Genomic DNA, 24,165 nt, shown 5'->3' on the forward strand with positions numbered 1-24,165 from the left:
TATTAACAGACAGACATAACTATAAAAATAGGTGAATAGACAGACAGAGAGTTCTGTATAGATGGAGAAATTGAGCTGTGGATGAATAGACAAAGAAACAGAGAGACAGATGGATAGATGGATGGCCAGATATCTGTAAAGAAGGATGAATGGATGGACTGACATAGTTGTAGATGGATATGGGGCAGATATACTGTATAGATAGATAGTGAGCTATGGGAAGATAGGCAAATACATGGATGGATGGATGGATGGACAGAGGTTAACTGATATCTATAAGGCTAGAAGAGAAATGCAAATAGCTGTCTGTACAGATTGATATATTCAACATGTCATTGAACTAAAGATGGATGGATGGATGGATGAATGGATGAACAAACAGACAGGGAAGGATGTGCAGATGAACAGATGTACAGATAAACAGACCGACAGATAACTATAAAGATAGATGGATAGACAGACAGAGTTCTGTATATATGGAGAAAGTGAGCTATGGATGAATAGACAAATAAACAGAGAGACAGGTGGATAGATGGATGGGCAGATATCTGTAAAGAAGGATAAATGGATGGACTGACATAGTTGTAGATGGATATGGGGCAGATATACTGTATAGATAGACAGTGAGCTATGGGAAGATGGATGGATGGATGGATGGATAGATGGGAAGAGAAGCAGAGATTTGGATGGCTGGCTGGAGGTATTGATAGACAAATGAAAATGAACGAATAGATGGATAAACAGACAAACAGATATACAGATGTATAAATGGAAGTACTGCTATCTTCTTATTTGGATAGTGTAATAAAGGGGCTGATGGACTGACCCACAGATGTAAAGCTGGATTTGTGAATGGACAGGTGGATTTTTAAAGATGGATGGATGAACAGAGAGGAAGAAGTAAATAAGAAGCATATATGGTTTATTGCTGTGCCTAGGAGAGCATGGATATGTATTTTTTATAATATTATTTTACCTTACATGATCTGTAAAACTCGTATTTCATGTGCTCAGTGGGAAATCGTCTGCAGCGTTCAGTACACACTCTCCGCACCTAATATCCAGAGCGCTTTCTTGTGGAAGTAAATTAAACGGTAGTGTTTGTTCATTCTAAGTACAAAGAGCAGGCGTTGTTGGCAGAAGCTGTTTACACTACATCCACCCACCAACAGTCAGGGGGGTTTAGGCTTTTTGTTTGTAGCCTCCATGTCAAGGAAATGTGTGCAGGTATTAAAACCGAGGCTGAGTTTCTTTGTTTTATTTTGCAAATTATTATTGTGTATTTCTCTAAGAATAGTTTGTACTTAATTTAACAGTATCATATATCTATTATATATCATATATATTATATAATAATTTAAGAACTCTAATTTTCGATGATAATTTGTGCCTTTTGTTGTATTTATAATTTTTCTTTTTTACATTTATTTGATATCATGCTTTCCAGGCTAGATTGATTTATTTGACCTACAATACCTGCTAAATAAATGTATTCTTATCCTTGTATTAACAGCCATCAATGTTACCTATGAACAAAAATCTAATTTAAAAAAAAAACTGATGTTGTTTACAATTTTCCAAGCAAAAAATTAATTTATATTATAATTTCCCGATCAGTAAAAACTCATTCAAAAAAAAAAAAAAAAGGAAAAACACAGCTTTTGAATGGAACTAGGTGTTGAAAAAGCTTAAAAAAATGAATATTCTGATGTTAATCTTGGACTTTATCAGAAAATGCTGTATGAAAATGTGTTCTGTCGAGGATTGCTTCACGAGGCGCCTTGTATTCGTCATAGAATTCACATAACTTTTACTTTTTGATGATGTAGAAACAGATTTGCATGCTTTTTGCCTATCTATATATTTTAAAAGTCTCAAATGATCTAAATATTATTTTTACTCAAAAACAAAGCTGCCTTTATTTTTTTAATTCTTTTATTTATTTATTTATTTATTTTTTGTTGCATTTGTTAGTCCTGGCTTAAAGAGTATACTGTAATGTGACCCCCAAAACGTGCAAACCTGCCATTGATTTTTGTTAAACAGCAAGCTAGACACGATTCAGTTGCATAAAAAGATTATCATCCATAACACAGCGCAACAGTCCCTGAAGCGGAGCATTGAACTATTTTTTTTATTTTTTTATTTCCCTCAAATACTATGCTTGCACTGAGCATGAATCCCGCAGCAGCTCGGTGTGATGGAGTCAAAGCAGTCAGTGCTAGAAGCATATAATCTGACGCTTCATTTCTCCGTAATTTTCGAAGAGAGCGCTCTAAATCACGAGGTGAAACTCACAAAAAAAACCCTCCAGTCTGCATAGAGTATAATATAATTCATTTCAAAAAGCCGCTGTAACCGTGTTATAATGCAGGGGTTTTTTTTGTGTTTGAAGAAACCCATTGCGTAGAGGATAAATGTTCTTCTTTCGCATTTCTACACTCGTCAAATTCAGTGTGTAGTAAGTTTACGTTTGTATGCACTGTGTTAGTGGTGTAAATCATTACCCGTGTCTAGATTTTCTACTGCTCCAAATAGCTGTATGTGTTCAAACCTGCCCGTAAAATGTCGAAATAATAAATAGAGAAGTCTGTGCTTTACATCTAATGAAAAAGCAATTCAAGTCTTAAACCTTTTTAGGCACATTTGTAAAAAAATAAAATCAAAATAATGTGATTTTTCGGAAGTACGCGCCTTTTTTTAATTATCGAATCTGAAGGACGTGACCCATATCAGTAATACATTATGAAGTACATGGCGAGAACTTATTACTTAATCGCCTTAAGCAGCCAACGGAGCCCTTCCCCCTTCTCAAGGTTAGCGGTGAATAAAACCTAGGTAATTAAACCTAACTTAATTTCCGCTCGACTCTCCCCCTGGTTTGAGTGCAGGATAATCACTTTCGGTCCATCGCATCTCCGATCTCATAATACAGTCTCCTCTACCTGCTTATTATAATGCGCTCCTGAGGGCTGCCGGGTTTCTCAGCCTGGCACCAAAACAAAAAAAGAAGGGAGGGTAGTTGAGGATGACAAACCTGGCAGAGTTGAACAAAGTGACTGGGATCAAGGCCCAGGATCAGTGTGTGACCTCAAAGTTCCTGCCACATGAAGTTTGACCGAACCATTTTGATTTTTACTTCTTGGTGATTTTAGGTGGACGACCTGTCTCCCTGTCGTCTCCTGAGCTGAAAGTTTCTATCAGGAGCATCCCCTTCTGTCTCTTATTTCCCAGAGGACTTCGAGTGCATCAGTGGACATAGGCCTGCCTGAGGTGAGCATGCTATAGATCAATACTGAAACACAATTATCAGCCGTTTAACTCCAGGGAAGCACTGCAGGTTTCTCCATGCTCCATTTTCCTTGCGTTCATTTTTGGGGCGATCTGATAAGAGCAAAATGAATATCGAGAACCTTTAATTACTTGAAAATGTGCATTGGAAATGAGAAGGAAGATGATTTGCTGTTTGTTTTGTGAATTAATGTATCTCTAAGATCCTAAGCGATGAAATCGTGCTATTATCAGGGAAATATTTAAACAGTAGGGATGGTGAGATGCAGTCCTGTGTGAACTGATACCAGTTAGATACCAGAAGTGTTTTATTCCTCTTACTGTATAGAGCAATTATTTATTTATTAATAAATTGCATGATATTTAATCATTTGCATTAAAGATTACAGCCGTTACATTGTCAATCCCTCACATTTCTCTTTCTCTTTATCTTTCTTCTTTTTTCCTCTTACATTTTTTAAGAAAAATATTTTTTTTTTGAAACCTCTGAACAGTCATGTTGCTGAGAAACTTGAAAATGCTCATTCCTTAATCCAGAAGACACAAAACTGACCAATTACACCTATGACCCCTTCCATAAATATTCTTTCAGCATTTCTGAAGAGACACTTTACTAATTACTGTAGGATTTTCTTTGTTAAACATCATCATCTGAATCTGCTTATTATTACATTATGCAAAGCATCCACTCAAAAAATATCCTTTGAACTATAGGAACAGGAATATTAATTATGAATTATACCTGACTTATCTATCTATATGTGGTTCTTCACAAAACGGTTACCAAACAATTCTTAAATTGCATTCAATTTTTCGCTATACTTAACCTAGGAGACCCAAATCTGCTCCATGAACTCTATGAAGATATGCATGTGTTTACATGGGTTGCAGTGTAAGAACCTCAACCCTATTGAACATGAATGAATGCGAATGCTGACTGCACCCCAGGCCTCCTCACCTACATCAGTACCTGACTTTACCAAACACCCTTGTGGTTGAATGAATGTCGACAAATCTCCATAAAATCTAGAACATCTTCACAAAAGAGTGGAGGTTATTATAACTGCAAAGTAGGAAGTAAATGGGATGTTTGGAAAGCATGGTCAGGTGTCCACAAACTTTTGAAGAGGTGCATTACAAGTGCATTTTATATAAATATGGTGCTTCTCAAATTCAAGATACATTGAATTTGACGTATTTTATGGCGATTTTCTTTCTGGAAACATGGACGTTTTTAATGACTGATTCAACAGAAATTCTCGAAGGTGGTATTTTACCTTTGCTTTGATCACAGATGCGATTTCTTTGTTATTTGACGTTAAAATTTATAGTGGCCCAGAGTGATGGAGAGTATGTAGAGAAATCCTGCTTTAGTAATGGAAACATGTTTTGTTTTTTTATCCCGCTGTGAACGTCCCTGGGAAGTATTTGTTTTTCTGACTTGTGAAACCCTGATCACTGCTTGAATGCTATTTGAATGTGTATCGATTTGCGAATTGCAGTCATCAGAATGATATTTGCCGAGATATTTCTGACCGAGTTCTCTATAAAGCCTTAAGAAAACGTATATTAATAACATCTTCTTTTCGGCTTCTCCCGTTAGGGGTCGCCACAGCGGATCCTCCGCACGTTTGATTTGGCACATGTTTTACGCTGGATGCCCTTCCTAACGCAACCCTCCCCAAAACGTATATTAATAAAAAATATATATATTTTGAATGAAGTAACTGAAGATGCAGAAGCAAAATAATATTTGTCTCAAGCTAGACAAAGCATCAAAGACTGAAGTGGAAAAGGGCATCATGAAATATTTATGAAATAAGGCTAATGTTTTGAGTGTTAAAAAAAAAAAAATCGCAAAAACCACTTTGATCTTTTTAGATCGGCGGCCACGGACAGAGGGCTTTTATTGGGGGGAAAAACCCATTATTTTCAGGAAACACGCTACTGATATGAGGCGACTATCCGGTTTTCAAAGTAGATGTTGGAAAAGATTTTAAAAGAATGGTTGACTTGACCTAGAACATGCAACATCTTAGCCAGCTGTGGCTTCTTTCGGAACTATCTTCTATTTGTATGAACAAAAAGAGCTGTTGTATAAAAGAACTCACAATCATGCTGTTGTGCGCAGCGCAGACGTGCACAACATCAGCACACCACACTATCGGCACAGCTGCGATTGCCTGCGGCCGAATCCCGCCAATTTGTTTCAACAATTTGTTCTGTTTAATTCAGGGTTTTCTCATAATGCCAAAGTTCACGGTCAACAAAATGAAGAGTGAAAAAGTAAGTGAGAAAACTAGACCAGTACATAAACTAAAAATAACACAACAGATTAGTTACATTTTAAAAGATAAGATATACAAAGTTATGCAAAACCATAATTGATTTAATTACTGAACGCTACTGTAGCTCTGAGCGTGTTTGAGATTGAGACGTCAACCGTCTTCATTAATCTTCCAGTGATTGGCAGTTGCTTAAAAGGTTTGACTTCTTTGACCTCCACTACAGCCCCCAGGTGGGACCAAAGATGCTGCATTAAAACCCTGTTCTCCAGTGAGCATTAATTTTTGCTCCCATTAAAACACACTGGACTTGAATTTATAACCATAAAGACTGTATAAGACTGTTAAAAGATCATTACTTATAATCTTATACTCCAGTGCTCATGTTAGTTCTCACTCTCCAGTGTTCTGTATTGTTAAAAGATTTATGATCAAACTCTTGATGTCACCCAAATGAGGATGGGTTCCCCTTTTGAGTCTGGTTCCTCTCAAGGTTTCTTCCTCATAACATCTAAGGGATGTTATGGGATAAATACACACCGTTCACCTTGACTGTTGATTTCTGTAAAGCTGCTTTGAGACGATGTCTGTTGTGAAAAGCGCAATAGAAAAAAACTTGACTTGAATCAGCCATCGGAGCTAATAGACACTGGGCTTTACTGGGTTTCTCTTGCGAATTAAACAGACGCAATACTGCCAGACTTCACTGAGATTCAAGAGACGATCATTTGATTTGGTGAAATTCAATATTTTAGTCCGACAGATAAATAATATACACTTGTCTGCTTTCTAATACAGAACCATTTCTGCAGTTTAGATGAATCTAGGCTTCAAATGAAGTCCTTAAGGAACCGTCTGTGTTGTAGAGGGATCAGTGTTTGTCACTTGTATCAAAGGGTTTTAAATAAAAATCGAATGTATGAAAGATGGAATGGAAGCTGTATTGAACATTTTGAAATTAGTTTACATGTTAGGGTACATAATGTTGTTGAACAATCCATCTATAGCAAAGAATTCCTCTGAATGCAGACATGTTTTGGCCTCAAATTGCTGTTTGCTTGATTTCATGATGCCTTCCATCTTCACGAGCATCTTCGGAATACTAGTCGTAAAATAGCTCGTAAGCTGTTTCCTCCCAATTACTATTTTATATTGGCCCTATGTGTGAACGAGTGTGTTTGTGTGTGAGTGTGCGAGTGTGTGTGCGCACGCATGTTGCCTTGTTCACACTGTTTCATATCAGATTTCATTAGAAGCATTTGTACAATGTTGAAGGCAAGGTCAGTGTGAATCGTCACACATCAGATGGAGGTCATATCGAGCTGATATCCCCTCGTTTCCAATCGAACTCAAACACAAACGTAGTGAAACTACAAAAGGCAACGTTACTTTTTAGCAGACATTTCCCAAATTGTTTTAATAATGCACGGATGCTGCAGATGGCCACCAGAGCTCCATAATGCTGTCAAAGCGTCACAAAAAAGAACAACGTAAAAAAGACAAAGTGAAGCCAAACAGAATCCTTCGAGAGGAAGCGTTCTTTTTAAAACCCTTTCATATAAAAAGCACATTTTAAATAGAATCTGGATGCAAAAGAACCTGAAAGCAATGCACACACATTCACCCACTAGCATTGCCAGTCCACCTACTGGCATTTATTTCTATATTTTTTAGAGAAACTGGAGAAAACCAACACATACATGTCAAGAACATGTGCAAGATACCAAACTCCACAATTGGAGATCCATAAAGCCCTTGTTTCTTCTTTAAAGTTTTTGTTCATTTTGAGATTTATATTTTACCTGCTGTTTACATTCTTCTCTTTGTAATTTCTCACTTAAGCATGCGCTCTTTTGAATGAAGTTCCAGACTGATTCCATGATCAAAGTTGCAACATTCTTCTCAAATCATGTTATGATGAAACTGAAAAAAGTATGTACTGTGCAGCTTCCCATATCATATATATAAATAAATACTATAAGCCGCTACTTTTTTCCCACGTTTTGAACCCCGCGGCTTAAACAACAAAGCGGCTAATTTATGAATTTTTCCTGGGTTTTTCCCGGTTTCACAAACTTCAAGCCAAAAAACAACCACATAACATTAGACCAATGAAATTTCCGAACGTAAACGAAAAAACGCACCTCACCTGTGTTCTGAGCTGCACGTCATCGGGAGAAAAAACGTCCATCGGGTGATTTTTAAACGCACGACGAAGCCAAAAGATAAACTCCCGAGAGAAATAGTTGTGAAAGGAAGGAGGAAGACAGTGAACAATGACTTTCTTGTTAGGCTACTGTTTAGATACAAGCGCGTTGAGTCTGGGTGAAGACAGAGCTCGCTAACTCCAGTTACAACACAAATCATATAAGCACAGACAGGTTTCCAAAACTCGTGCTTTTTAATTTTTCTTGGTAACAGCGTTATGGGTTAGTCAAAGAAACTTAGAAATGAGCATCAGAAAATAATGAGGACATATTCCTCGGTCTTGCACACATGCAGTAATAGCGGAAAAATGCAGTGCCAGGCTATTCCCAAAATACCGCTATGCTCCTAATGGAAGCGCAACATATTTCACCCGTTACACCGTGTGTAACGTGTCTTTCGTAAAGCCTGTGTAAAGTACATTAGTGTAGACACTATGTTTTATGTTCAAAATAAAAAATTTGTAAAATTCAGTGGCTTATATATGGGTGCGCTTTATAGTCCGAAAATTACGGTAGTTCTTTTCGTTAGGTCCCGTTTTTATTCCGTATTTTATCTGAGGGTATAATTTTCACACCAGGTAAGTACATTTATTGAAGTTTGTATGTTCCTATAATGCCAATATAATGACAGGAGTATATCATATTGGTGAATTAAAGCTACCGGCTTGTGCTATTGACCGGTATAAATGCAAATCACACTTTTGCCCACATTTCCAGCCAAAACCATCCATCTTGTCTGTAAAACAAAACTGGGAATCATTAAACACCTCTTATCCCTGAATGCTCCTTAAAGCTGTGAGCTAAATTAAAAACTGTTTGCTGTGGCTTTGTAGTTAATCCTACAAAATTTAGGGATTGTGCGCTAAGACTGCATTATTGATAGGGCTTGTGCACTGCAAAGTGTGCATTGTGTGTAAGTGTGGGGGGTGTGTGAGATTCAGCTATATCGCTCCGAATTTCCGTGAAATAAAAGTTTTCCGCGAGCTGCTTTTGAAAGTTATATTAATGGAAGTTCATACCAAAGACCTCGTAGTGAAGTCTGTATAGTCTGCGAACTCCTGAAATTCATTTCAAGCTTATAAAAGTCTCATTGTCTAAGTAATTGATCAAATCTAATTTATTGTTGTTGCTCTAGCTAAATAAAAGGCAGAGCGAAGGCTTGATAACAGCAATTATTTGTGGCTGTTTATCTGGTACCTATGACAGCAGTAATCTCATTGGCAATCGGACAGTGGGCCAAACCCCAATGCCTTCTTGTTTTCTACATAAATTAAGTGTGCTACATAGAGCAAAGCATAATCCCTTCTACACCCTATGTAGTGCACAATATAAGCACTAAGAAGCCATATTTACAGTTCATAAATATTTATCTTCATTAGAGCTGATTCTAAATACACTACAAGCTCCTCTGTTTTTACTTGTATGCTTATTTATGTAATCCAGAGTAAGTCAAGATTCTGTGATTCTTTGTGTCATGTTTACGCCACTTTCTTTGACAGTCTGAAATAAAGCTGGAGTTGGTTATTAAAATACAACGAACTATCCTTAGAGCACTGTTAAAAAAAAGTTAGCCCATGCCAAGTCCATGCCAAGATCAGACCATATATCTGATTTGAGTGCATGGGCTCGAGGGGCAGCCGATGGAGAACAACCCAAGAGGTCAAATATGACCCTGAATAAGTTACAGAATCCACTAGTTGAAAAAGGAGGACTTGTACAGATATCAACAATCATCAGCACTTCAACGATCTGGCTTCTATGCGATGTCGCTCACAAGGATGTCATTTAGAGGAAGGCTTATTCTAAACGCCAAAAAATCTGAGACTGGTTGGAAGTTCAAGAAACACATTTAAACCCCAAGAAAGATATTTTACTGTTTTATATGGGGAACAAAACGTTACTGCTTTAGTGCAAACGTTTTGGTTGGTACAATACAGTTACCAACCCAATCATGTGCTGTTGACTTGCTCTCCAACATCTAATTCAACGCTGTACTAGTTCTAACCCCCATTTAAACCTCAAATGCATTCAGGTGGTGTAGCCGGCGGTTACTTCAGGGAGAGAACTGCCAATTAGTTATGTCAGTATAAATAAATGGCCTCGCAAAATGAACATCGAATTAAAAAGGCAAATTAATTCACATTGTCCTGTGCATGATAATTAAATCTGTAAGACTAAAGAGTGATTTTAAATATGATAAGAATTTGGAAATATCTATCTATCTATCTATCTATCTATCTATCTATCTATCTATCTATCTATCTATCTATCTATCTATCTATCTATCTATCTATCTATCTATCTATCTATCTATCTATCTATCTATACACATGATGTATTACACTTTCATTGTTTATTCTACAAAAATATTTGCCAAAATGGAGAATCTGTGTAAAAAAAAACTAAGTACACTTTGTAGAACCACCTTCAGCAGCAATAACTGTAAGTAATAATGTTCTGTATGACTTTATCCATCTTTCACATCATTGTGGAGGAACAACGTCATTGTTTCAGTACACTGAGATTTGGAGGCATTTGTTTACTCAAAGATCTCTTAAGGTTCTGCTGCTACATTTCATTAAGGTTGAAGTCTCGATTTTGACCGAACCATCTTAAAACCTTGATTCTATTTTTCTTATCCGTTTACCAGTGTTGTTGGGATTCTTGTCCGGTTGCATGACCCAATTTTGGCCAAACTTTAGCTGTTGGACTACTTTACTACTTCTACTACTTTACAGATTACTTTGCTACACAAAGAAATTCATGGAGAACGCAATGACTGCAAGTTGCCCAGGTCTTGTGGTTGCAAAACAAAACAAACTCAAAATTGACACATCTCCACCACTGTGCTTGACATTTGGTATGAGGTGTTTGAGCTGTTATGCTGTGTTTTGGTTTTCACCAAATGTGGTGCTGTGCATCATGGCTAAACATCTACACTTCGGTCTTGTGTATCCAAAAAATGTCATTCCCAAATTTTTCTCTGCCATGTTTTTTTTTTTTTTTTGGAGGCTTTTCCTGACAACTCTTCCAAACCATACTTGTTCAGCTATTCTTTATTTGTACTGTCAAAGTTCATATTTTATATTATAACTGAGGCTTTTGGAATCTAATATGTAACTCTTGGTTTTTTTTTTTTTGCAATTCCTTTAAACATTGCATGGTCTAACTCTGGGTTAAAATTGCTGGAACGTCCACTCCTGGGAAGATTGTCAACTGTAGAATCAATAAAAAAAATAAATGTAGAATAAATCATTGATGAAAAATGATAAAAAAAAATTCTTATAAATCTATAAATAAATTGTTTGGAAACGGCCTTCTAACCCTCCCAGACTGACTGGCAACAATAATTGTTTGCATTGCTAATGTTTTGGCATCAAGTTAACACACACTTGAATGCTCCAGACCCACAAACTGCTAATACTTTGTCTTTTATAAAAATGTGTGACCACACTGTGTAATATGTCATGAGTTGTTCATCCGAGGTTGTATTTACCTAATCATAGAACATGATAAGGACCAGATGATGTTTCTTATGATAAGTAAAACCATGAATATCAGAGAGGGTGTACATTCTTTTTCACGCTACCGTGTGTGCACATAATCAATCTTGTACAGATCTTATATTAAGACAAGTGTTGTACATAACTGGTATAGTTCATGTTCCACGAATGACTGGAATGTGTTTGTGCTTGCTATTTGGTATTCCTCTTTCATCGCACCTCCCTTTCCATAATTGCATGGATATTTACCTGCTGTGGTATTGTCACCCAAGGTGCCTGTGTGATAAAATGAGATCTCATCCTCCTCCGAAATCCATAAGCTACTCTTGAGGGCGAGATCAGAAGGCATGCTGTGCCAAGTGTTCTTTCTTTCTTTCTTTCTTTCCTTTTTCTTTTTTTTTTCCTCTCACCCCTTACAGCTGTCATGTTTAGTCTAACTGGCGATAGTGATTAAAAGGCTGCCTGTATATTATTCTCTGCAGCTGAACGTGGTAAGAACCAAATGAGCGTTTTTGCAGATGTTTGTTAACTCCGTAATAGCGGAGGTATTTATTTTTATTTTTTTTAAAGAGGATAGGAAGTCATTTTATAATGCATACTCTTGCTAATGGTTTTTCATTTAATGGACTCTTGACAACTGCGTTGCAACTGATTCATCAGTTTTATAATGGTGATTGTTTCAGATTATTTATGTCTGTATTAAAGCTATTAAACTGTGATAGTGCGCCAACAAAGTTAAGATTCCAGATTCAAGAAATAAACTTCAGCAGGACTAAAAATAAATCAACAAGGATGATAAAGAGTGACCGAGTTACAGACTCCGGTGCCTTCGTTGGAGTGGTATGGAATGAGTTCATTTCTAGAGTATCTTTCAGACGTAATTTTGACATTTAGAATGGGGATTAGAACGCTGAGGACTCATTGATTAAGGTGCTGGGTTACTGATCAGAAGGTTGGGGGGGGGGGGGGTGTTTAATCCTTCTGCATTGCTTCTGCAAGCTGCCTCTAGTGGGCCCTTGAGTAAGGCCCTTGATCCTCTGCTTCATTTTTTGGCACTCGGCAGACGCACTTATCCAGAGCGACTTACATTTATCTCATTCATACAACTGAGCAGCTATAGGTTTAAAAACCCTTCTCAGGAGCCCTGGAGTGGCAGCTTGGTGTGTCTGGGATTTTGAACTCATGACCTTCTGGTCCAAAGTACAATGTCTTAACCACTAAGTTAACATTAATGATGAATCGGAGTGTTGTTGGTGTTTTTTGAGTTGCAGCTTCACCTAAAATGTAGCATAAGCTATTGCTAAGCAAAATCAACGTTCTATACCCTACAAACTTCTAAGCGCTGACCTTCCCTTCAGAAACAAGACTTACAGGAAAGGAATAGCAGCAAAGCAGGAGCATATGTTTAGTGCAATGCAGTGTGTAGTGGAGGTAAATGAATTCAGCCTGTAAAAATGCCCCTGGATGTGTTCTTTAACCACAGTCTGGCACCAGCAACCATGCCGAGTCACGTTCTGATGTGTGCTGTTACATTAACTAAAGCTCTTGATTTTGTATGTGCATGGTGCTAACATATAGTGTTGTGGTGTACCATCTGGTGTTCTGTGCTGGCTTGTGAATATCTGTGCCTTGCATGTGATAAGGAAGCCTTATAGAACTTGGACCTGTATGTTCAATTGAAAATGCCTTGCAATACTTTAAATGTGCTGAATGTTTTGAAGGATTTCAAGCACACCAATCTTAAAAGTAAGGAAAAATTCTCTGTCAGAGGACAAACCATGCTCTAACCCAATATCTATCCTTTAGAGATACATGACCTGTGCCTTATACACACTGCTCATTACTATTCATGAGCTGTTTTCCATAAAACCCCTTTAGTTATATTTGTCAGTCCCGTGTCAACAAGCCTCATATTTGGAAATACATTAAAAATCAAACAAGCCAACTTTTATGTAAAATCTCAAACTTCTTTGGTTTGATCCTTGCCGCAAAATGATAACTATACACCATGTGGACAAACGTTTAACACATGACAATACAAGTCATTTTTTAAAATCTCTTTCTACATTTAGTCCAGTACATTTGCTGTTATAATAATCTCCACTCCTCTGGGAAGATGTTCCACTGGATTTTGGAGTGTGCTTGAAGAGATTTTAGACACAAGGGTGTTAGTAAGTTCTGGTACTGATGAAGGGTGAGGAGCAAACAGTATCTTTATCTTTGTGCACTGGAGCATTGCCATGCTGGAACAGGTTTGGGTTTGCTAGTTCAAGTGAATGGATGATTTCATGCTACAACATTCATAGACATCCGATACAATTGTGAGCCTCTAACTTTGTAGCAATGTGGGTAAAAACCGCACATGGCTGGAAAAGCACTTTAGTGTAAATAGTCCATAATGATCAGATGGAAGGTCGATATTATTAAAGGAATTAAAGTATTGGTATTTAAGCTAATGTAATAATTTTGATAATTGAGATGTGCAGAGGAGGGACATGGGGTATATTGGTACTACCTCAAATTCCAAAAAAAGTAATAGAAACAGTGTTAATCAAGTCAGGGATGGTTTCTAGCTCACTGAAAAGAGCACCATTTTATTTTTCACCTGTCAGGGTGCAAAGTGGAAGCTTCTTTTCTAAGATTTGCTGTTTTCTGTAGGTTTAAAGAGCATATCTGACCAAAAGCAGCATCTGGCATCATCTCTGTGGGAGGTTCATTCACTGCTCTGACAAAAACATTGCAGCAGATCATTCGTTCTCAACATATTTCCCCAAAGCACGCAACATAATCAAACCGCATGCTGTATCCTTAATGTTCCGAATTTCTCCTTCCAGCAACACGTTCACGCCAAGTGTTTTGTTTACGTTAAGTTTAATATGTGGTCAGCGCGTTGTAAATCAGAAATTTAAACACGAAATGTCGCCACAGCGGATCATCTGCATGTTTGATTTGGCACATGTTTTTATGCTGGATGCCCTTCCTAACACAACCCTCCCCATTTATCCGGGCTTGGGACCGGCACTAAGGCTTGTGCAACCCTAATGGCTGGGGTTGGTTCCTTGACCGGGGATCGAACCCGGGCCGCTTCTTTTTCTACTCTGGAGAACGCACACCTTTGTGGTACGTCATCTCAATTTAAAGTATGTAAGGGAACCTGTAAGTAGCAATCTTGCATTTTATCCAAAGGAAGGTATTTCATTCCATTCAGGGATTCTGGGGTGGTACCGTCCGTGGATCATTTGCTAGCTGGAAACGCACAAGTGCATGAAAAACGTTACGTGACTCTTACAATGATATTCATATCCTTATGCATATTCATCCAGATATATATTGTGAAAATCTTTCAGCTATTGTATTGGACAGGTTGATGTGATATGAGCTTTAAAAGCCACAATAAAAAGCATCTTATCAGAACAGTTGAAACAGTCATTCTTTAAGATTTGATATAGATTACACAATCTGTAATTACATTTTTGTTGTAGTGAATGAGTTGTTGACTCGACAGTGATGATATGTAAACGAATTGCCAGGGTCTCATAACAACAGTTTGAGCTTTGAGAACATTAAGACATGACTGAGTACGTGTTAAACAGTAAGACTCTCGGGTGGTTCGGTGAAGACGGGGTCCTCCGATCGATAGTTCAGAGAGATTACATTGCCGTAAGTTGGCAATTAACCTCCGCAGCATGACAGAAGTAAATCAAGTCAAGTGTTTTGGTCCAGGTTTAACTAGTTTTCACAGAAATTGTAAAAAAAAAAAAATACTCTCACTTTACTGGTCGTGTCGATTGAAAGTTCGTTCTCCATGCCATCAAAAAAGGATCAGAATAGAGGTCGATAATGAAAAACCTGAGCATCTTTAAGGAAGAATCTATTAGCTAAAGAGATGAAGGTGTCTCAGTTGGGCAGGTTCGAATTGAAATTGATTTGTCAAGGGCACCCAATTCTGCAGTTTAATTAGAGCTACAGCTCAGCTGAGAGAACCTGGCATGCAAATTGTGGACATTTATTTTGGTGTGGCTGATTTTATTTGCTGGATGTATGGTATGATTGAGTGATGCAAAAGAGTTTATCCACTTTGTTATGAGTGATGGCTAAAATTCTATGTACAGTATATTGGCTGGTAAAATTATTTTTCTCTTTTTAAGATTTTTATTCATCGATATACGTCTATCCTGGGAACTCTAGGTACAAGCTTTGAGAAGTCCATGGAATGGCAATCTATCCCAGAACACTTACACACACACACACACACACACACACATCTAAAACTAGTAGCTGTTCAACTGTCAGTAACTTAGAACCCTGGAGATTTTGGTCTGTCCCCTTTCGCTGAAAGCATCATATTCTGTCCTAAATATATGTTCATGTTGCTAAGACATGCGATACACAAATTCATTGACTGAAAAAATTTGCAGCATACAATTTCTTTACATTTTAACAACAATCTTAGTTAAAACAGTTTTTAAAGACAATGCTGTAGCAATAAAGGATTATACTAATAAATTATACTTCACAAAAATGCAATATTTTGAATACATGGTGGTAAGAAAAAGTTTTGAGTAGTTTTGTAGCCCACCAACAGATGGCAGCACAAGGCTGCACGCATAGTCACAACCAGCGCTGACCTTCATAAGTCAGTGTGCCAAAAGACTTGTGCAACTGGTGCTCGACTAAGTGCATGCTCGTTGTCTTTTTTTGACATTTGTAGCATTGTGCATCAAATCCTGTCACACAATGGTCTTTTATTTTGATTTTTTAAGGGTACGGTTTAACGCACGACTGCTGCTTAATGGAGAGCACTCATCAGACAAAAGCATCATGCACAGAGACATGGCTGGATGGTGATATTAGATAGGAGGTTGAATGCTAATCTATTAATAGCGCCCCAATGAAAATATTAGTTTATATCACCAGATCTCATTGTGTGCAAAACATGAATACACATTTAGTTTCCCCTCCAAATGGAGACATAAAATAACATAATCAGGCATGTTTAACTTTTTTTTTTTGCAACAAACGTTTAATTTCCTCTTTCACTCACTGTTTGTGGCTCTTCACTGTTACAGCCGAAGCAGCAATAAGTAATATCTTGTCAAGTGCAAATCACTAGAATGTGTGCAAATGTATTCAACATTTTGCATTATGACCTAAATTAAGTATGAAATCATCAAACCTGTTTTTACCATCTTGAAAATCCATTAACAACAGAATGAAACTCGGGAACAGATGTGTATGTAATGCAGACTGACAATTATAGCAAGGACCAAATAAAAAAAAACAGCAATCATCTTTTGTGTTGTATGGACACACACACTTAAATACAAGTCTTTTACACACAGCGAATCATCCGTCTCCATACTACTCTGTTCTCTACATCTGCCTCTTTCAAACCAACTACCTGCACATCTTCCCTTATCACATCCATAAACCTCCTCTTTGGTCCTCCTCTTTTCCTCCTTTTGTCTCCATCCTCAGCATTCTCCTACTGATATACCCCATGTCCCTCCTCTGCACATGTCCAAACCATCTCAATCTCACCTCCCTCACCTTGTCTCCAAAACATCCTACATGCCCTGTTCCGCTAATGAACTCGTTTCTAGTCCTGTCCATCCTCATCACTTCCAACAAAAATCTCAACATCTTCAGCTCTGCTACCTCCAGCTCCACCTCTTGTCTTTTACTCAATACCACTGTCTCTAATCCATACAACATCGCAGGTCTCACCACAGTCCTATAAACTTTCCCTTTCACTCTCACAGATACTCTTCTATCACAAATCACTCCCCTGTAACTAAACCACTGCCCTCCCACTCATTCACACACATGTACTCTGTCTTACTCCTACTGAGTTTCATTCCCCTTCTCTCCAGCGTGCATCTCCACCTCTCCAGGCTCTTCTCAACCTGCTCCCTACTTTCACCACAAATCACAATATCATCCGCAAACATCATAGTCCACATAGACTCCTGTCTGACCTTGTCTGATCACCACTGTAAACAGGAAAGGGCTCAGAGCCGATCCTTAATGCAGTCCAACCTCCACCATGAACCAGTTTGTCGTTCCTACTGCACACTTCACTGCTGTCACACTGTCCTCATACATGTCCTGCACCCCCTCACATTCTTCTGACACACCAGACTTCCTCATACAATACCACAACTCCTCTCTCCACCCTGTCCACTCTTCATTCTCTTAATCGCTGCTCTCACTTCCTCCTTACTAATCCTATCCACTTCCTGATTCACCATCTCCACACCATCCAACCTTCTCTTTATTATTTTCCTTATTCATCAGCTGCTCAAAATACTCCCTCCATCTTCTCAACAGACTCTCCTCACTACTCACCTTCCCAGTTCGGTCCCTCTTCCTGGCCAATTGCATCATAGGAACTTGGGATACATTTCACTATATTCCTGATATTTAATTTCAGGTTTAATTGATGTTTCAGCGTGTAAACGGGGTTTTGTTTGCGCCTCTTTTTCCTTTCTAAATGCATAATCGTTTATCCCTTACATGTACACACATGAGCAGGAGATAAAATCAAAATTCTTTCTATTGTTTGGGTATCGACTCAATTCCTGTGAGCTGTGAATAAATGATCGATTTAATGAAGGTCAGTGCTTTCCAACAAATAATTAACAACAGAATTAAACCTGGGAACAGATGTGTACTTAAAGCAAGTGTGCAATAATTACAAGGACCAAATAAACAACAATCTCCATAATCATCTTTAGTGTTGAAAAAGAGCCGAGAACTAAATGATATATACACACACACACACACACACACACACACACACACACACACAATGACCTCAGCGAACTTGCACAATGGCAAAGTATATTCAAAGTTTTTACACCAAATTGACTAATGGGGTTTATAATTGACAGAATTTGTGAAAACTCCAGCTGTTTTTGATTTAAATTTTTTTGTCTGTCTCACTTCCTGCGAGAGTATTTATGGTCTAATTTTTCTGTCTTACAAATATTTCACCTTCTTGTTTTACATTACAAGGCATTTTTCCAGCTTTCACACAGACACAGTGTAGTGGGGTAGACACGTGAGCCCACCACGAGATTTTCTAACAAATCACACGTGCTCTGTCATATTTGACTGCTGTAGGTAAAAGCATTTTTTTGCATAAAATGTATTTCCTATAAATCATATACGAATTCTTATTGTGCCAAAGCAACGCGAAGACAGACATTTACCCAAAAATCCAAAGGTTTTCATTTTCTAATAGAAAACTGCCCCATTTACGCTCATAGTCATGAAATAGCAGTCATTCAGAATCAATCTACTGTCTGTGAAAAAGGAATTAAATCGACTGCACAGCAAGAGCATACGAGTTCTCCACCACAGATAAGAAGACCAGCATGTTTACGCCTCTCAGTTCGGTACATACACTGCATTCAGAGGCTTAAGGTGTCAGGGCTCTAAAATTTACTGGAGGCTTTTGTGGTTAATTGCAAATTTCCTGTGATTTCTCAGTGGACCTAAATGCAGTAGCTCCCACCTGGCTAGTATTCAGAAAGGAAAATCTTGCAGTATGGTATCTTATTATCCCTAGTGACCCGTCTTCTGGTCTCCGCATGCATGTGAATTTGTTTTTGAAGAGGAATAGTCATGACATGTCTTGCTGGAAATATAAATAGACTGTAGTTGTTTTGCATATGTAATATTACTGGCCATGACTCTATCCGGGTCTGCGTTTGAATTGGATTGGACGTGGACTAAACTGGAAGCGAGTTTAATTAAGAAGCTTATTACTATCCCCTCCTCCACCCCTGCCTTGCCTGGCTCTGACAGTTCCTCAGCCTCATCATCATCAGTCAGCTAAAGCTACATGTCTCAACTAGAGATAAATGTAGGGCTCCTTTTTACATTTGTGGCAATATTTAATTTTGTATGTTCCTGTTAATGAAAGTGTGGAGGGAAAAAAAACATTTCCAAAGATTTGTGTCTTTCTTTCTCTTTTTTCAAAAATGATATTTGTCACTATTGGTGTGGATTTTTTTTTAAATCACTAGGAACCACCAGTCTTTGAGGAGCTTTTAACCAGAATGCATCTAGTTAGAGATAAATGTTACTTAACAACCCATTAGACAGCAGTGCATGCAGTTGTACTTGTAAGCTGGCTGTCATCAGGTTGCTAAATATTTGAGTTTTTTTTGTCTGACGAACGTTTGCGTTATAAAGGGACTATTTAGTCGAGTTCTAATCATTGCAGTACCCAAAGTACGGATCCAGTTTCGCCACCCTGCTCAGAGGTTTTTGGTCAAATCAAAATTCGAGGGAAGAAAGATTCCAGTTTACTTGTGTTTTAAAATTACAGTTAAAATGAATTGAATTAAGAAATAAACAAACAAAATGTAAAGGTTGCTTCCATTGTACACCTTTAAAAAATAAAATAGCTGGACAATGTTATTGATGGACACAACCGCTTATGTCAGTTAATTCCTCTTGACTTTATCAGCAACGATTCCACAGAGGTCTGTAAAAAAAATTATAATAATAACAATGAGCACAAGAGTTCAATTTCAGCAGCAACCTGCCTGCAATCCATTATGTGCCACTCCATCTATCTTCTAATGAAGATAACGCAGAAGGTGTCAGAAATCCAAGAATGGCTTTGAGGAAAACTCTATAACATGAAGCTGTCTTCTACCAACCAAACCAACTTGATTTTTGAGAACATCATCACGTACTTTATAAACAAAAATTAATTTATTACTCATCCTAGGGCTGCATTAAACATACCGTATTTTTCGGACTATTAGTCGCTACTTTATTCCCACGTTTTGAACCCCACGGCTTAAACAACGAAGCGGCTAATTTATAAATTTTTCCTGGGTTTTTCCCGGTTTCACAAACTTCAAGCCAAACAACAACCACATAACATTAGACCAATGAAATTTCCGAACGGAAACGAAAAAAACGCACCTCACCTGTATTCTGAGCTGCACGGCATCGGGAGAAAAAACGTCCATCGGGTGATTTTTAAACGCACGACGATACCAAAAGATAAACTCCCGAGAGAAATAGTTGTGAAAGGAAGGAGGAAGACAGTGAACAATGACTTTCTTGGTAGGCTACTGTTTGGATACAAGCCGTTGTAGCGCGTCGAGTCTGGGTGAAGGGAGAGCTCGCTTCTGGCATGCTATTCCCAAAATACCGCTATGCTCCTAAAGGAAACGCAGCATATTTCACCCGTTACACCGTATGTAACGTGTCTTTCGTTAAAGCCTGTGTAAAGTACATTTGTGTACTTAGCGGCTTATTTATGTTAAAAATACTAATATTTGTAAAATTCAGTGGGTGCGGCTTATATATGCGTTTTTTTTTTACACATAGTTGTCATCCAGTACATTAGGTTTCAAGACATGTCAGAGAATTGTTGATATGTTCTTGTTCGTTTCTATTAGGCTTACGTGCAATGTGAAAAAACACAGTCTGGATCTTGTCTGGTTCAGATTTTTTGTCGTTTAACCGGTCTTATTTTTCAAAGCCTAAAAAAGAAGTACAAAACAGCATCCAACTATCTTGTATTTCACGTAATCTTTAGCGTCGTTCCCTGTTTAATGTCGGACAATATTTTCCGACAAGGTGTGGTGGATAAATACAACAAAATAAAATGATACGATCGGCATAAAACTGGTCTTTTCTAAATCGAATAAAAAACATGAATCCACCGTGTTGGTTTTTGTTCATTTTTTTATTCATTTGAGGGTTTGAATTAAGCGGTAATGTATTATGTGTTGGCGGAGCAGCCCCTTTTAGAAGGTAGCAGATGAGGGTAAGACATGTGACCGAGGCATCATTACATGCATTAAGAGTGAGTCATAGACAGATGTGGAGGAGAGAATCCGGAAATTTTCCAAAATAAAACATCGTTCAGAATCAGATAATTTGGGGACCACTGATTTATAGTATTACTATCCTTTTTATATCCACAAGGATATTTCTCTATTCATGCTGATAAGCAGCACAGCTAATAAAAAAAGAAAAAAATCATGCTAATTACCAAACTATTGCTGAGATTTAGTTGACCTTATTTACAAAATACTGTTACACCTCTTCTGTCCTGTCTCTACATATCTGCTTATATAGCAACACCCAAAGCTGAACTGGTGAACTTCGACATAACATGTAGGATGTACAGTATGTTCCACATAACCTGTACTGTAGGTTGCATTGATGGAATTCAAGAAATCGTTTCAGAGCTTCAGAAAATTCTTTGCTCAAACTAATCTCTAGGATATGAAATCTGTGTGTAGTTGATGATTTTGCTCGGATAACCACTTACACCCTTTTTCACTCAAACGAGCTCCATAGCAGCACACATCATTGCATTTCTCACCCAGCTTATTTTCCCTTAATGCTCCTGAAAAGTGAAAATGCAGGAGAACGTGTCGCATTTGTTTGAACATGTTGTGCAATTTTCCTAAAGAATTTGATTTCGGCTCGTCTCAATCTACCGGAGCCGATTACTCCTGCCACTGTCGTCTCGAAAATTAGCTCACTAACTACATTTGATGTTAATGATCGCTAGTAACTCACCTTAATACAAACAAGACACTTTTACAACCACGGCACAATGATGCAACCGACATTATACCTCTTCTAACACATTCTTCTGCACGGAAAAATAGATAAATATTATAATTAGCTGTGTTTGCACACATTTTATTTAACGATGCGTCAGGATATTGAGGAAATGTCTTCAGGAAAATATCTGATTTCATAACTTTAGTGCCATGTAAAGAATATCCTGTCAAATTTACCCCCAAGATACCAATATAAACCCCTACAGGCTTAACACTGACTACCTTTCTATTTGTGATCCACAAGGTGTGTCGTGACGCATTAAATCACAGATATGCTGCAATAATAATGGTGCAGAAGTAATTCCACTTCTTTAAACAACTCTGTTTCAGGCTAAAAAAAAAAAATCATCCAAATGACATAAATGTAAATATAATGTTGAATACTTGGCCTTACAAATTTATCTCTTCTAAAACTTTCGCCATCATGCAATAGGTCCATCATCACCTTCTAGACCGTGTAGATATATTTTTTTGAAGCCTGGTCATAGTGCTGTTTTTGGCTTTAAAAAAAATAAAATAAAACTTCCTTTCACTTGGAAGGAAATCTCGTCTTGTTCTCCAAGTCCAAAGCATCAAAGCCGGAATTGAACTCGAGCCACAGAGCTCTGGTTTGAACATCCATTGTTCCTGAACGCTGTTTAAAAAACGGAGCAGAGAGCATGAAATATAGCAATGGATCAAGGAAAGGCATTGATTTAGTGATGCCATGACTTTGATTTGCCAGGGCATCACATTTTACTCCTCCAGACCCAGTGGAGCTCTTGTGTCACCGCAGCGATATACTATTTCACTTGCATCTCGAAAAAAGAAAGGTGCACAATTCCATCAAGATTCTGTGTTCCTTACCTTCTAAAAAATCTAAAGGATACTGAGTGCTACGTCTCTGTTTTCAGCTTTCTTGTGCCTTTTTATGCCGCAGACGTTATTGTATTGATGTATGTTGGAGTGATCTTTTTTATTAAAAAAATAAAAAAAACTCTTCAGAAACTCGCGCAATCTCTTTTAGTGCTGCTGCAGTCTATTCAGCTCGGCCTCTTCTCCTCCATACCCTGTAAAGAGCCCGGTCTATTCTGTTCATTTCAAAGCACTCTGTAAGTGACCAGTCATGTTAATGCACTATGGAAGATGGGGAGACCGAAAAGAACATGTTTTTACTTTGTTGTCCTTGAAATTCAGACCACACTTGAGAGTTTGGAATCTCTGAAGCGTTTGACTCTTTGCGGCGATCACGCGTTGATAAATACGGTCCTGCGGCTAAATCATCGGTGTCGTATCTGTAGATTTTTGTAGTAGACAATTTTGAGCACAAATGACTCATTTGTGTGCGACCTATTGGTGTTCTAGAACGACGACATCAGCAATCGGATGATTTTTCCCTCATCAGAAAACGAATAGCGATGCTGTTCGACTCGTAGGACAAAAATGTCATTGACAGTTCAGTCGTGCAGGCATCTGGAGTGATGGGTGTCTGAAGAACTTAATCACTAGGTGATCTTTTTTTTTTTTATACAACGTTATTAGTGGATATAATTATTCAGTCTTCGCAAACCCCCACTGAGCGACCGAACCATTACATCTCATGTTTTCCTCATCAGAACCTACACAGGTACGCTGTGAAGCAGAAGCAAACTTATTTCTAACACTCTAATTAGCAATCGAGGTCCTCAATCTAATAACGAATGCAGACCCGGTGTACGCGCCTCTGATCCAGGAGGGGGGTGATGTTTTGCTTCTAAGCGAGACAGACACTTCATCTAGGGGGTCTTTAGCTATGGTGGAGGATCATGACGCAGCACACTTAACAGATATTAACCGGTCAAGCTCGGTTTACGGATTATTAAAAATCCAAACACATTTTAACCTGAGTGTGTATACAGTGCTGAGAAAGAAGCAATCACACCTTTTATATGGAAAGAATATCGTTTATTTAAAACAATATCTTCTACATGTTTGAACAAAGAACCACCATTAATTTATTTTGTTAAGGAAATTTCTTACACAATGTGTTTGTTCTTTCGTATAATTCGGTTAAAAAGCATCTTCATTTCATCACCTTGCATGTGGCTCTGTCTAAGACGCATGCAGGAAGAATATATCATTTGTTTTTCTTTTTCATAAAGAATTACGCATTAATTCACAGACAAAGCCATAATGTTACAGTGTGACTGACTGGATTGCTTTTCTTTTTTTTTTACTCTAAAAAAGGGTTTGATAAAGTTGGGTCTGAATAGTGTTGAGATTTTTCATATGCATCCACTACAGTATCAGA

At 37.9% G+C, this 24,165-nt stretch overlaps 1 protein-coding gene across 7 annotated transcripts in view; it reads left to right on the forward strand.

The window, feature by feature from the left end:
* LOC310724820 (CUB and sushi domain-containing protein 1) overlaps positions 1-24,165 on the forward strand; it is a 368,464-nt gene that overhangs the window by 6,688 nt on the left and 337,611 nt on the right. For 4 of the 7 annotated variants that reach the window (XM_083539178.1, XM_083539182.1, XM_083539177.1 and 1 more), the window contains one exon: positions 3,156-3,273. The exons of the other annotated variants lie outside the window; for them this stretch is intronic. The gene's annotated coding sequence lies outside the window, so the exon portion shown is untranslated. The remainder of the gene's footprint in view (positions 1-3,155; positions 3,274-24,165) is intronic. 7 annotated transcript variants of the gene reach the window in all.

The sequence above is a fragment of the Silurus aristotelis genome (assembly GCF_946808225.1).
Source record: "Silurus aristotelis genome assembly, chromosome: 4".
In the NCBI taxonomy this organism is placed as follows: Eukaryota; Metazoa; Chordata; class Actinopteri; order Siluriformes; family Siluridae; genus Silurus; species Silurus aristotelis.